This window comes from Tursiops truncatus, chromosome 13, assembly GCF_011762595.2.
Source record: "Tursiops truncatus isolate mTurTru1 chromosome 13, mTurTru1.mat.Y, whole genome shotgun sequence".
NCBI classification, from domain to species: domain Eukaryota; kingdom Metazoa; phylum Chordata; class Mammalia; order Artiodactyla; family Delphinidae; genus Tursiops; species Tursiops truncatus.
The window spans coordinates 66,951,664-66,967,139 of NC_047046.1; the positions used below are offsets into that span (position 1 = coordinate 66,951,664).

A 15,476-nucleotide genomic window follows, 5' to 3' on the forward strand; every position below is an offset into this window, starting at 1 on the left:
GTCCTTATTTATCCTCATAATCACACTATAACGTTATTGGTCTCAGGTTACGAGACCAAAAACTGAGTGGCTGAGACAGAGAAAGACTTAAGTCAGCAGCCCAAGGCCACACAACCAGTGACTGGCTGAGCAAGGTCTGTTTGACCCCATTCCGCTCTGCCTTGAGTCTTACTCCAAGTCCGAATTGCCTACCTGACTCTGGTTTCCACGTCCTTCTGACAGGCTTGCTAGCAGTGCTGGTGTGTTTTTTGTTTCCTTAAAACCCTTGAGGACAAGGATTGCATTGACTTAGCTGACCCACAAGTGTAAGACACAATGTTTCCACTTTTGGTCTTTGCAGACAAGCCTCACTCCTTTGCTTGCATCAGGAAGGCAGTCTGCAGCTCCGACCCCTGGCATCACTGTGAAGTGGGCTGCTCTGTTTGTGGCATCCTTGGAGGTTCCAAGTGCCCTTGGCTGCTCATGGCTGCCTTGCATCCTAGCTTTATTTCTCTCTCTACCGTCTTCTTGAGGAAAATACCTTGTGTTAATTAAGTCCTTCTGGCACTTTTACTTAGGTTTTTATTTGTTCTCACCCAATCTGCTGCACTGACTTCCCTGAAGGACTTCCAGTCTGCCCTGTCCTGTCCATGCTCCAGAATGCCACCAGAGTGAGCTTTAAAATAATCAAATCAGGACACTTCCTCTGCTTAACTCCTCTTTTCCCACCCCTTGGAGCTAGCTGTCTATAACTGTGTAAACTTTATTTAGCACTACGAGGTGCTAATAGTCTGGCTTCAGACTGCCTGCTCAGAACCATTTTCTCTGTGAAAGTCCTCCCATGTGTCCTACACACCATCCACGCTGAACTTGTCAAGGCTCCCGTATTAGTAATTGCATTGGTTTCCTATGGCTGCTGTAACCAATTGCCACACATTTGGTGACTTAAAACAGCAGAAATGTATTTATTCACAGTTCTGGTGGCCAGAAGTCCAAAATCAGTATCACTGGGCAAAAATCAAGGTGTCAGAAGGGCCACACTCCCTCTGGAAGTGAGAATCTGTTAGTTGCCTTTTCTAGAATCTGGTGGCTGCCAGCGTTCCTTGACTTACAGCCACATCACTTCTCTCTCTGCCTCAGTGGTCACATTGTCTTCCCTTCTGTGTATGTCGAATGTCTCTCTGATTTCCTCTTGTAAAGACACTTGTGATTCCATTTAGGGCACACCTGGATGGTCCAAGAGAATCCCGCCCCCCACCAAGATCCATAACTTAATCCCATGCAGCAAAGTCTTTGCCATGTAACAGTCACAGGTTCTGGGGATTAGGATGCAGACATATCTTAGGGGGCCACTGTTTAGCCTACTACAGTTATCTATTACCGGGAAGCATAGTGCCCCCCAAATTTAGAAGCTCAAAACAATCCTACTATATATTATCTCCTAGTTCCTGTGAGCCAGGAATACGGGTGTGGCTTCGGCGGGGACGCTGGCTCAGAGTCTCTCACAAGGCCCCAGCCAGGACGAGACTTCATTTGGAAGGATCTACCTCCTGGTTGACCTATGTGGTTGTTTGAGTATTCGGTTCCTCGGGCTTGGTTGGACTGCGGCCTCAGTTGCTCACGAGCTGCTGGCTGGAAGCCTCTCTCACCTCCTTGCAACATGGACCACTTCATAGATCATGTCACATCGCGGCAGCTGACTTCACCAGAGTGAGCAAGTGAGGTAAGACAGTGCCAGCAAGACAGCAGTCAGTCTGTTTAACCTTAGCCATGGAATTTGAATCCTATCACTTTTTCCATGTTCTGTTTATGAGGAGAAAGTCACCAGGTCCACCCCAGACTCCATGGAAGGGGGATTACACAGGGGCAAGAATACTAGGGAGCGGACATCGTTGAGAGCCTTGTCAGAACCTGCCTACCTCAGCTCTCCAGACACGGTGGGTCCTTTCGCTACTACATTATGTTTTCCCCTCACGGTGGTTCAGAGCTGTCTGCTTGTAGAGTTCTTCCATATGCTTCCACTCCAATCTCAAGTAGCATCTCTACAGTGACGTGTATCCAAGCAATATTTGGAATCCCATAACACTTTATTTCCATCTCTCTATCGCCTATAGCTGTTGACACATTTGACTCTCCCATTAAGCTGGGCGTTCTTGGAGGTCAGGGGCTCTGCTCACTTCCTCTGGGACTCAGTGTCTTCCTGGCACAGTGAGTAGCACTTCATAAATGGTGTTCTGAATATTAGTTATTTTCACAAGTGCATAATTTGGTGCTCATTTGCTTAAAATGCAATCATTTGAAGTTTATTACTCATCATTTTCCTTGAAGAACTTTAGTCTATTGTGTTTTAGCAGTGTTTCTTTAGCTTTATTGTACAAATAAATCCCCTGAGAATTCTCTTAAAATGAAAATTCTTATTCTCTAAGCCTGGGGGTGGAGCTCAAGATTCTGAATTCCTAACACGTTCCAAGGCTGACGCTTGTGTTGCTTGTCCAAGGACCACGTCGTGCATAGTGAAACATAGAGAAATGAGGGAGAGAAGAAAGTAAAAGAGGTTATAGGGAGGGATATTTGAAGTAAGAGAATTTTTGAATAGTGAGATTGGTGTAAAAATAGGATGTGTCTGTGTGGTATGTGTGTGGAGTGCATCTGTGTGGAATGTGTGTGAACTAATGAGTTCATTTTCCTTGGAGTCAATCAGATGTGGGCTAGAAGTCCAGTTGTTGGGGACAACATACACTCAGGTAACAATTAAAATAAGTTGGGATTTTTCTCAAAGTGATCTGTGGAGTGCTGTGTTTCTTAGTTCCCTAAGGACATCCATGCAAGGAAAACCTGCTGAAACATCTCTAATTTTATACATTTACACAATTTACACATTTTACCTATGGAAGTTCTGCATAGGATTTAATTTTTTAAAACAAGTGCAGCTGGCATAGCACAGGGAGATCAGCTCATTGCTTTGTGAAGACCTAGAGGGGTGGGATAGGGAGGGTGGGAGGGAGGCTCAAGAGGGAGGGGATATGGGGATATATGTATACATATAGCTGATTCACTTTGTTGTACAGCAGAAACTAACACAACATTCTAAAGCAATTATACTCCAATAAAGATATTTAAAAAATGAAAATAAACATTAAGGAAGACAAAAAAAGAAAAGACAAGTGCAGCTGTGAAGCACACACCCTCACTCACATAGCACACGTGCTGCACCGGAAGAGTTTCTCTGATTCTGTGAGCCCTGATCACAGAACCACCGTCAAATGTTAAAGGAAAGACTCCCCAATGCACAACTTTTCAATTTGATATATAGAGGTTCTTCTCTAATCTTCAAACCTTTGATTAAATTGTAGTGAAAAACTCATGATCTACCAACTGTGTCCAACTGCAAAATAGCTCAAAACCCCACTGAGTAAGCAAACTGACTCACAAAATCCATGGATATGTTTATATGCTTTGTTCATAGTAGAGCCCCTCGAGCCTTTCTTCACTCTAAGACCTATTTGTTCTCATTTTGCAGACAACCTGACAACATGACATAATGGAAGGAACAATATGGTGGGAGTCCAGAGTTATGGTTGACATTTAGCTTTGCCAGGAGTAACTCCTATAGTCTTGGTTATGTCCCATGCCCTCTCTGGATCTCAGTTTCCTCACAAGACAGTTTTTTTATACCATATATTCAGTGGCCAAAGTCCAGATTCCACCCAGATGTCACCCTCTCTCCTGCCCTCCAGCATCATCCTTCTTGGGCAGTCCACTCCGTTTCTAATAAGTTTGGGGAAAGGGTTGGTGTTTCCTCACATCCTGAATTTTGGTTCCCATAGTAGCCTTATCAAACCATTCTGATACACCAGGCCATCTAATATAGAGAGGACTTAGACCATTCCCTTAGTAAGTGAGGGAGCTTGTGAGTTTGAGTAGCACTGCTTGCTTTCTCACTCTCTCATACTTAGAAAACAGGCAGAGAATTTAGACTAGACTCAAATTTCAAACTTCCTTCATTTTTAAGTCAATGTTTTGAACATTTTTAATAAACATAGGTATCAACTTTGGGAGAGAGAAGAAAAGAATCTTTCTCTTAGTTCCCCATAGTGAGAGTGTAGACTATGTTATATGATACGTACTCAAGCGTTCTTATGTTTTCTTCTCCTTAAGTGCTTCTCCAACATTTTTCTGACCAAAAACCAAGATAGGCACAGGACTCATGAATCAACTTAACTCATTTTCACTTGTTGTTGAAGCAGAATGCTCTCTCTGAGGAGCGCTCCTGTGGAGGGAGACTTAAGTTGGGAGTCTCCATTCTTGGACTGCAAATAACTCAGCGGTATGGCCTTAGTTAAATCACTTTACCTGTTTGGAATTCAATTTCCTAAAGGAAATACTTTGGCCGCAAGAAACAGAAAAATGGAGCCACAGTAGTTTTTATCAAATTGAAGGTTATTCTCTCCTGTAGCAAGGTATCTGACCGTGGGCAGCCTCTGCTGTCATTCTAGCAGCTTAATAGCATTAGGGCCCGCGACTCTGCAGTTCTTCTGGCCTCGCCTCATTGTCTCAATATACAAGTTGTAGCTCCAGGCACTAGGTCTGCATTTAGGGCAGGAAGGAGAAGGGGAGGGAAGCAGCCCTCCGCTTCTGTCCCTTAGGTCAGCCAAAGGAAAAGCCGTCTCAGAAGCTCCCAGCAGGCTTTCACTTTGATAGAATCACAGGAATACCCCAGCTGCAAGGGAGGCTGAGAAATTAAGTGCTTAGCTGTTCCAGTCTCTGTGGTGAGGCAGGCAGAAGAAAGGGATTGTGGTTATGCGTTGAGTTAGCCAACCCAACAGTGTCCACCACACCTTTCTCATATATAAAAGGCAAAGGTTGAGCTAGAAATGATCCCTATGACCTTTCTGAGCTCCAACTGTTTGTGAGTCTCTGAATAGGGAGGAAGAATTCAGTATGTAGCATCACTTCTGTGTGTATAGCAAGTCCTCCCCCAGAAAAGCATCCCCTAATAATCTATGTACAGGTTGGGGAAGGAGTTGGAGAGAAAGTTCGGAATAAAAATTGACAATGAACCTTTCCAGGTTTCTCTATACAGTAACACATTTCTCATGTGGTAACACAGTATCATCCCTAGAAAGAGGCAGAGGAGGCCAGTATTCACAAGATAATGCTGTTCTGACAGTTCGGAGAAAGGTAAACGAAACAAAACATCTATTCAGATGGAAATATTCCTCAGAGAGGTACTAGCACACATACTGGAATTACATCATGATTTTTCAAATAAATTTGTATTAATGATTATAGATTTTAGAAAATTTACAAAATTAACAGAAACGCATTTTAATTCAAAAAGTTCTTTCAATCATCACTCACATACCTGTTTGCATGATCACTGTCTTACATGCATACCATTTTGTGCCCTCATTTTTCCACTCAACGTAATCAGGTTATTATTATTTTACAGAAAGTGTTGTAAGAGGAAATAGAAGGAAGGGGAATGACGGAATGAAATAGTCATGGGAGAGTGGAGACAGAGGGACAGGAGAATCCTGCTGTCCTGATGAGAAACCTGGCTCCTTCGCTGATGTGTCCAAATTCTTTGTGTGATTACAAAGATGGAGACCTAAGCCAGCAGAGTGAGCTATGGCTCCTTGGACAGTGGGATGCACTCCAGGAATCCAAAATAGATGCTTAATATCCAACTACCTCTTGGCTCTTAACCACTTGGTGTGGGAAATAACTTTGACCCACTGAGCTCACTTCCCTTTGGAGTCAGCAAATGCTTTGGTGAAGAAAGCCGCTTCATATAGTATTTTGTAGAGAATCATGTTTGCTCCGTGTATGCTTTAAACACGTCCCAAGAAAGAAAAGTACTCTCTGACAAGCAGTGGTCCTCTGATACCAGGATCACACACACAAAGCCTACAGGAACCAGACAGAGAACACAATGTGTGCTTCCCTCAGTGAGAGATGACAGACAACAGTAGACCAGTGTTAACTGGAGTGTACCTAGACCTTCTCCTCAAATCTTCATGTGTTTAATATCGGATGAATTTCTGGGAGTTTGCGGCTCTCTTCTAGTGTATGAGAAGGTTTGAGAGCTTTCATATTGACTGTAGGGGTTGCTCACAAACCATTGTGGTTTGCACTGTTTGATATATGTTATTTTAACAACTCTGGTCTTCGCTTCTGGATCTAGAATTGAAAAAGTGTAGAAATAGAAAGTTAAATATTTCAGGAATCACTCATGCAGTGTGCCAATGATGTTCAGTTTTCCTCCCTTTTGAGCACATAGTAGGATTGCATTTTGGATTCTCTGTGGTTGACTGGGGCAGTGTAACCCATTTTTGTCAAATGGGTTATGAGCCTAAGTGATGAGTGTACTTCCATGCTAAAGCATTTAATTATATATTGTATATGTGGGAACCTTTAGAGCATTCTTTTCCTCTGGCACAAGCAACTAACAGTGTTCAAGGTTGTTGCTCCTATTCATCTATTCACAAGTAACTGCAAAGAGAAGCACCCTTGAGAAAAGTCTGATTGATAGTAGGAGTAAGAACTATACTTTGTTATTAAGCCATTCGAGTCTGGAGGATATTTACTGTCATCCAAAACTTAAGTCTATCCTGACTGCAAAGACTTCTGAACTGTAAAGAATTTGAGGTCTTTTAACTCAGGACATAAAGGAAAACTAAAACTGTCAGGGGTGTATTAGATATTTAAAATATAGCATATAAATATAGATTTACTAAATAGAAACTAGGAATCGGACCTAGTTCTGCCTTCTGCCACTGATTAGTTATGTAAATCATGGCTAATCACTTGATTATCCAATGGTACCATCCGTTAGTTCATTTAAGAAAAGCAGGATACTGTCATGTCTTTCCTTTTATTCATCCAGTTTTAAAGATAATCAGACAGTTCTCTGTCAGCTTCAGAAGGTAACCAATTACCTTGAGTTTGAATCCATTGTCATTCTTACCCGTATTAAAGCTCAAATTGTCCCACGTAGAAGTCTCTTTGAATTGGCTCCTGTACTTTTTGCATCACCCTGGTAGCCTTTGATACTTTTCATGTTCTCTGTTATGTCAAGATATTCTAGGCCCAAACCAGAAATCAACCATTTTTCCAAGAAGCTTTAGTTTCCTGTAATGGAAAAAGAATTTTAGGATCAGAGTCTGGACTTGCTATTGGTACTAGTTTGGTCATGTTTTTTCTAAACTTTCAATGAACAGAAGTAGGGAGAAGTATGTAAATATGACATGTTGTGAGGTTTATACTGATATTTCAAATTCAAATTCAGGACCATAAGGCTTTTACGTAATTTCTCTGTTGATGTTGGGAAATAAATCTTCATGGATCTCTTGTGTTTCTGAAAACCTTGAGAGCAGAGATGTTGATCATCTTTGTTCTAGACTATCTTCTGAAGGTTATTTGTATAGTGAATAGCCCTGAAAGATAAAGATAATGTCTCCCTCCAGGACAAAGGCTAATGTATCAACCAGGGTTCTCCAGAGAAGCAGAATCAATAGCATATGTGTGTGTGTGTATATATATATATATATATATATATATATACACACACACATATATCCTATTGATCTCTCTCTCTCTCTCTCTCTCTATATATATATATATACATATAAAATAAAATAATAATAATAAGGAATTGGCTCATGGCTCATGTGATGATAGGGGCTGGCAAGTCCAATACCCCTCTGGCAGGCCAGCAGCAAGCTGGAAATTCAGGCAAGCGTTGCTGTTGCAATCTTGAGGCAGAATTTCTTCTCCAGTTTTCACTCTTAAGGCCTTCAACTGATTGAGTGAGACCCACCCACATTATCAAGTGTAATCTCCTTTACTTAAGGTCATTTGGTTGTAGATGCTAATCATATCTACAAAATACCTTCACAGCAACACCAAGATTAGCATTTGAGTAAATCACAGTATATTATCTCCTTGTCAGGTTGCTACAGAAAACTAACCATCACAAGCAGACCTTCCTGCAGACTATTATAAAAGATTCAGTGTCCCTAAACTCCAGGTTACTCAGGTGTGATGCGGATTTGCTGAACGTGCAACACAGACCTAGGCTCCTCTGTGTCACCATCGTGAGCTTTGGGGGACAAAGAGAATTGATGTAAACATAATGCTCATGCTTCTTGCTCTGCCTAATAAAGCAATGAATAAGAAATTCTTTTGGCTCTGGACCAAAGTCTTGTGTGTTCCATCAGCATCCATGAAACTGTGATGAGCTCACTTGGTAGTTTTCAAGTAGGCCAAAATCACAGACCCTTCACAGTTCTTGGTGGTTACATCTGCATTTGTTTTCTTTCACCTGGAGAATTTTGGTTCTCAAGGACACAGTGGATAGTAGACCTAGAATGTTCCATAATTACTTATTTGCTTTATCCCACCTTACCTACACCACAGTCTCAGAATAACACTACTAATGATACCACCACTTATTATGATTAATGAAAATAGTTACCTTTTTTGCATATCTTATCCCTAGTCTCCTTTTACTTTTTTAAGGTCATACTGTGTCTACGTTGTCAGATTATATGGTCATTCCATTCTCCCTTTTAACCCTTATCTTGTCTTAGTTTCACAAGTGGCTACATATGTAATACTAGCAGTCCTTATGTTGATGTCTCCCTAGTAATTTCGATTGTCTGAAGTTTGTTCTCTGATAGATTCCTTAGGAAGGTCTTCTGGAGACATCGTGAAAATATTGTCTGAATTATTGAATGCTAGTAACGATCTGTGTCTTTTATACTTGAAGATCAGTTTTGCTTGTTATAAAATCCTTGTCTCACATTTTCTTTCCTTGTATGTCTAAAATACACTACTCAATATTCTTCTGGAATAAACCATCTGTGTAAATATCTGGTAATTTGGTTTTCTTTCCCTTTTAAGTCAAAAGAACTTTTTGCCTATGTGACCAAATATTTTCTTTTTCTTTTTCTTCAAAGTCCAGGAAAGTTATTAGGCTGTGTCTTGGTGACAGTTGATAGTCTTAGATATAGGATGTGCTCTTTGATTAGTTTGTCTTTTTTTCATAAAATTATTCATGAACTAAAGTTTTTAGTATTTGTTTGCTTTTATATTTGTTTTCTTCAGAAAATGCTATTATATACATGTTGGACCTTCTTTGCTTAACTTTAATAATTGTCCATTTCTCTCAGATGATTATTATCTCTTTTTGATTTCTGAAATTTCCTTTTACCTTCTGTTTCCCTTAAGACATAATTTATTGTGATCATTCTCTTGTTTTTCTTCTAGTTTAGTCATCCCTTCTATAATATATTTTCTTTTATTTTTAATTTTTGAATTTATACCTCATTTTTGAATTTGCTAATTCATGTTGTTCTTTATTGTTCCTTATAATTTCATATGTATTTTAGCTAATTTTTACAGTTTTTTTTAACACAGTTTTACACCTTCCTTCATTTGAGCATGCTTTGATGATACTCTTTTATTGTTTACAGGAATGTTATTCTGTTCCTTCTTTTTTCTGTCTCTTTGTTTTCACAGTAACTTCTTTCTTTTTTTGCGGTACGCAGGCCTCTCACTGTTGTGGCCTCTCCTGTTGCGGAGCACAGGCTCCGAACGTGCGGGCTCAGCGGCCATGGCTCACGGGCCCAGCCGCTCCGTGGCATGTGGGATCCTCCTGGACCGGGGCATGAACCCGTCCGCATCGGCAGGTGGACTCTTAACCACTGCGCCACCAGGGAAACCCCTTAAATTATTTTTGAAGTATAATACACAGATAGAAAAGTACACATTTCTTAACTGTGCAACTCTAAATTTTCAGAAATTGAACAAACGCGTGTAACCAACATCTACATTAAAGAACAGAATACTGTCAGTAGTTCATCAGCTTTCCTCTTGCCCCTTCCTTTCCATAACTTCTGACTTATAAAGCATAGGAGTAACCACTCTGCTGACTTCTAACAGTATAGGCTAGTTTTGCATGTCTTCGTTAATTATATGAATGAAATGATACTTTTTTGGCCTATCTTTTTTGCTCAACACTGTACTTGTTATGATAATCATTACTGCTGTGTATAAAGTTTGTTCTCATTTCTGTGTGACTATACCACAATTTATTTATCTGTTCTACTGATTATAAACATTTACATATCCTGGTTTGGGACAACTATGAATAGTGGTGTTATGAACATTCTAGTACGTATCCTTTGACAAATGAATGTATGCATCTTTGTTGGGTATAGACTTAACTAGGGATGGAGTTAAAAGTTAAACATCTATTCAGCTTCAATAGGTACTTCTAAACTTTTTCCAGAGATTGTACTTCCAATTGAACTTTCATTCAGCACTACGGGTATGATCTGGGTAGGGAAAAGCTATAACCAAAACTGTCTTTTAGGAAACTAGTTCTGGGAGTTCTTTGTAAGAGTAGATTGAAGGAAGGAGACAACAAAAATAAAGACTAGTTTAACTATTATAGAAGAAAATAAGAGATTAGAATATATTAAATGGAATAAAGGAAAAGGTATGGGTATGAGTCACATGCTGGCAGGATCTGCTAAACCTATGTGAGGGAGAAAAAATGATGATAGTTTGCATAGGAGTTTGGTGGAAAGAAGATGGTGAATTCAGACAGGCTGTGCCAATGCAGAAAGACCTCAGGGCCTACCTAAATGCAACTCTTTTTCCTTATTTCCCATTCCTATAAGTCCTGAACTGATTCCCTCAGATTTCCTGTTAGCATGTAAATTAAGAAATAAAAGGCCATATATTTTTTACACTTAACTAGTAATGCAGTGATTTCAGTAATACAGGGTCCCAGTAACATAAAACACCCATTGAGAAGAATCTGCAATTACTGCCTTCCAATTCACATGGCTGTATTATTTTTATTTTACGTCACACAAAGTTCTTTAAAGCAGCTAATCGAAATTGACAGCTCCTGGGCTGCCGCTCTTCCCTCTGAAGCAAACAAGCCAACCCCACTTCTGTATGTCTAGCCTGTGCTACATCCATCCAGATCCCTGTGCTAACAGCCAAAAAGCTCTAAATTGTCATGGCCTGGTTGCTGTGCTGTTCCCAAGCCTGCCCTCCCTTATGAATAGGAAGAAAAGTGTTCCCTGATGGGCTGAAGAAGGGCATAGGACACCAGCAGACTCTCCACATCATGTAGAAGTCTCATTTGGGGGCAGAGCCTTCCTGTGTTCTACAGTTTTCTTCAGTCTTCAGGTACTGATGAAATTTGCATGTGAACAGACTCTTTGCCTCTTATGGGCCCATCTGTTCCTGCTGTTAATTTTTCACCTGGGGCCCTAATTATAAACGACTCCGGGCAGAAATGCCTATGCCATCACTGACGGGAGATCAGAGCTTCAGGTGAGAAGTAAGTTGCTGGAGCAGATGGACATCATATGATCAAAGATCTTAATGTTTTGTCAATATCCACTGCATAAGAATGATAGTGAAAGGAAATATTGAAAATGGAAGCAAGGAAAATAACTCCTAACTATACTGCTCTTTTTTTTCTTCCTTTCCTAACTTACCACACGGCACCAGTAGTGTAGTGTCATGATCTGTAGTTATTAGAATCACACTTTTAGTAAGCCTGGCTTCCCTAGGGTCCATCATAATGAAATAGATACCCTCTTGGGATCCCATGACATCAGCATCCCAGGAATAGCCAATGAAACATCTGGAAGACCACTCAGAGGAAGAGGCCACCACAAAGTTTGTATAGTCCAAATCTTTCTCCCCAGTATAAGCAGATTAATAATTCCTCCAGATTCAGCACTACTCCCATCTTTTAACTCATGGGACCATTGTTACAGGAGACAGGAGGGGAAGATCTCTTCCTTCTCCTATAGTGATAGGGAGTTTCAGCCAATCAGCTGTCTAGGAAATTTCCTGAAGTATGTACTCCTCATATGTATGTGCTGAAGGTATACAAAGTTCTTCATCAGCTCATAAGCTGTTACTTAGAAGAGGTCAATTTAGGCCAGAAAGAGCTAACATGGGGCATCTAATGCATTGAAGGAGCCTTTCTTAGTCTGATTAAGGATCACATTTCCATTTCCAAGAATGAAGTCATAGGCAGTTTTTTACCCCCACTATCTGAATGGGACTTGACACAATCAACCAGCCTCACAGAAAATGTGTATGTACTAGCAAAATTTGTCACCTCTTGCCCTCCAGAGATCCAGTGAGGGGGTGGGGGGGAAGCAAGGATCCTTTGTCAAAGAGGAGTTACCTTTTTTCCCCACTCCAGGCAGGGTTTGGGCATACTCTGATGGCAAAATATGGGCACGCAGATATAGCCCAACAACCTACAAGTTCTTCAGGGAAGCTGGGTCTTCTATTGACCGTGAGAGAAGAAATAGACAGTCAGTCAAAGGATCTCCACAAGTGATAGAAAATCAGCTTTCAAATCAGGCCAAGTGAGCAACTGTTGCCTTTGGCTCTCTTGAAGGATGGCTCTCAGGTCCTCTGTCCTAGGGGACCAGTTGAGTGTCCATCTGCCTTTTACTAGGGATGGTCAAGGTCAGGGCAAGGTTGCCTGTCACGTCAAGAGTTAATAGTTATGTTTGGGCTTCTCCCTGTCCTCCTGAGCAGAAATATCCTTTTGAGACATTGGAAAAACCCAGGCACATGTTCCCATTTCAAATATAATGTTGGAGTCTAAATTCAAACTGCTGTAATATTATCAAGTTGTTTCAGATGGCTTTATAGTTAAGGACTACTGGCTTCCACTACTTATAGGGATAATCTCATTGTTACTGAACTCAGGTCCAGCTGCTCACCACTCAGAAAGTCAGTACTCAAGAGACAAGTTCTGGTAGGAATGGAATAGGTGCTTTAATCAGAAGGCTGGCAGTCTGGGGAGAAGGCATACTTCTGTCCCAGAGCCAACCCCAGAGATTCTGCTTGGCCATGAAAGTTTTTGAAGGGAAGAAGGGGAAGTAATCTCAGTTAATCATTGAGGTAGCAGATCAGATTCATCATCATCTCCCATCGTGTGCAGACTTGTCAGTTCCTTGTGATCTTTCTTTAGGTGCTGTCTTGTTCACAGAGTTTGTTCGTGAGATTACTGAAGGGGAAGCTGGGCAAAAGATCTGGTCATCTGTTAATCACTTATTCTTCATTTCTATTTCTTTTCTCTGAGGAAAGAACCAACAGTTAAGACGAAGTATTGTGCGATCAAAAGGTTTGAAAGCTGTGCTTGGGCTGGAGATGAGTAGAGTATAGGGGTTCGTGGTTTAATATTAGTTACAGTATAGCTTTGCTATGACAAGGCAAAAGGAGCCTCCTGCAGAAAGCTCTTTCCTAAAAAGAACTCTTTCCTGCAAAAAGCTGCTTACAAATCTCCACTGTCAGACCTCATTGCATTTCTGTGGGATCACGGGCAAAGGTCCATCTTCTGTAACTTCTTCATGCTGACATAGGGCACTGTATTCTTAGAGCGGAAGATGTTGACATGAGTCTGTAACATCTCTTTGCTGACAGTTTTAGTTGCCTGCTTGTATATATGGGCAGAGCAAGCTACAATTATTTTGATGCCCACAAAGGTACAGATTATTATGAGCAGTAGTGTTAATCCCATTCTCTTGAGGCCAGTTCTTAGAAGTGTGCTAGCCATACGTTCAGTACTGCTCAAGACGGAGCAGCTTATGTCATGGCTGCAGTCTGATCACGATGCAGTTAGCTTTTTCCTTCTGGTGGTGTATCTATAAAACAGCTCAGGACTGTGCATAAGACACTGAAAGGCTCTGTGACTTTATTGTCCTAATTATTAACTGTTTGAGCCTGCTCCTTTGTGACTCAGGGAGGCCTGGGAGACTTCAGCTTTTCTACAAACAAGAGGCAGGTGACCTGGAGGTGCCTTTGTATTTGGGGGGAGGGGGCCCACAGGGTTCTGCTTGGTTTCATCATGAGCAAAGATAGAACCTTTCATTGTAAATAAAATGGCATTTGTTTAGGTAGTGCCTAGACCCCAAGCAAGGAGGGGCTTATCTAAGGGATCTCTTGCTAAGACAGGTCTCGAAATAATGTGAATCTGCAGGTTCAGAAGATAGACATGTATCAGGAAACACAGGCAAGGGGTCTTGAACATAGAAATACAGAGGGTAAGACCATCTTTGGGAAAGAGGCGAGACCATTTTTTATCGTGGTGGCAATGCCATTCCTTCATAAAAGCTGGCAAACAACAACAAAACATCCTATTTATACAGCCCAGGATCATATCCACACAAAATGGGAGGAAGACAGAAAAGTAAATCTAGGTAAACTAGCTGATTTCAAGTTTTTAAAACAAAGCCTGAGGGTAAAAAATTTACAAAGTCCTAGTAAACGGATGTATACACAGATGAGATCGATATTCCACCGCCTGTCTGAACTGAATTTTCTTGCCAAATAGGTCCCCTTATATCAACCTAAAAGTAAGTCCATGCCAGTGAGCGATCATGTTATAATGCGACCTTCTTCCTCTCCTGCTTTTACCGCCCGCCCTTAAGGTGTTAGAATAAAATAGTTGCCACTTCAGGCCAAGAGTCAGAAAGAGTTGGTTAAACATAGACCAGCCCAAGCCTTTCTTTCTGCCGGGGCTGCTTCTCAGAAAATCAGTGCATTGGTTTCCCCATCTTGATTGGAAGCCTTGACTTAGAAGAAACATCTCCGATTTCTTTCATGTACATCCTCTTCATGTAAATCCTCTTACAAAGGATTGGCCCCCGTCACCACGTGCTACATACTGTCATGATTTTCAAAATAACGAATTTGTTCCTCTCCGACAGGAAAGAAAAAAACAAAAACATGGGGGTTCCTGGCCCCTAGCCTTTCCGCTGATTGAAAAGAAGTCTCAGCACCATTTTGACAAAGCTTTCTAACCAGATATTTTCATTACCTTTCGGGCAAGCATTTGAGTAGAAATCAAGATGGAGAGAAAAGTACTTCTCTTGGATATCTGCATAACGATCCCAACCTGATGAATCTGCCTCAGTAATTGTGTATGTTGAAAATAAGAGAGGATGTGCCAGAAGCAGCCACAAGGTTTTGTTCATTTTATCCTTTTTGGTGGCCTTTATACATGTCTGCAAATACTCAGGTTTCGTTTTGCAGAGTGGAAGTTTGGGCCAAAGCATTGTTTCACTAGCAAAGCTAACTTAACTTCATCCTGATGTGAGCATTCTTGACGGACTCCCTAGGTGATCTAAGACAACTTTCTTATTCTCACTGAATTTTATCTTCCATTTTCTATTAGATTCTCTAATTGGCTATTTATACCACTTCCAGACATTTATGTACTGTCACAGGATAAGTAAATTTAAACAATGTAACATGTGTAGCCAGCCCACAGTTAATGAAGGAGTCTCATTTATTTTGTCTTGAAGTTGGTGGTTAGGAATTCAAAATTTATTTTCCCCTAGAAAAATATTATAAAGCATAGACAGGTTATTAATTTAGGCTACCATATTTTATTTCTTTATAGAATATAGATGAATATTAAGATCTATTTTTAAAAC

The 15,476-nt window shown here is 40.8% G+C and overlaps 1 long non-coding RNA gene across 1 annotated transcript in view; it reads left to right on the top strand.

Annotated features, from left to right (window-relative positions):
* The first annotated feature begins 1,862 nt into the window (after positions 1-1,862).
* The window catches only part of LOC141276268 (uncharacterized), a 55,572-nt gene continuing 41,958 nt past the window's right edge, over positions 1,863-15,476 (top strand). Inside the window, exons 1-2 of the long non-coding RNA XR_012325539.1 lie at positions 1,863-1,916; positions 2,094-2,187. This is a non-coding gene — a long non-coding RNA (uncharacterized lncRNA). The remainder of the gene's footprint in view (positions 1,917-2,093; positions 2,188-15,476) is intronic.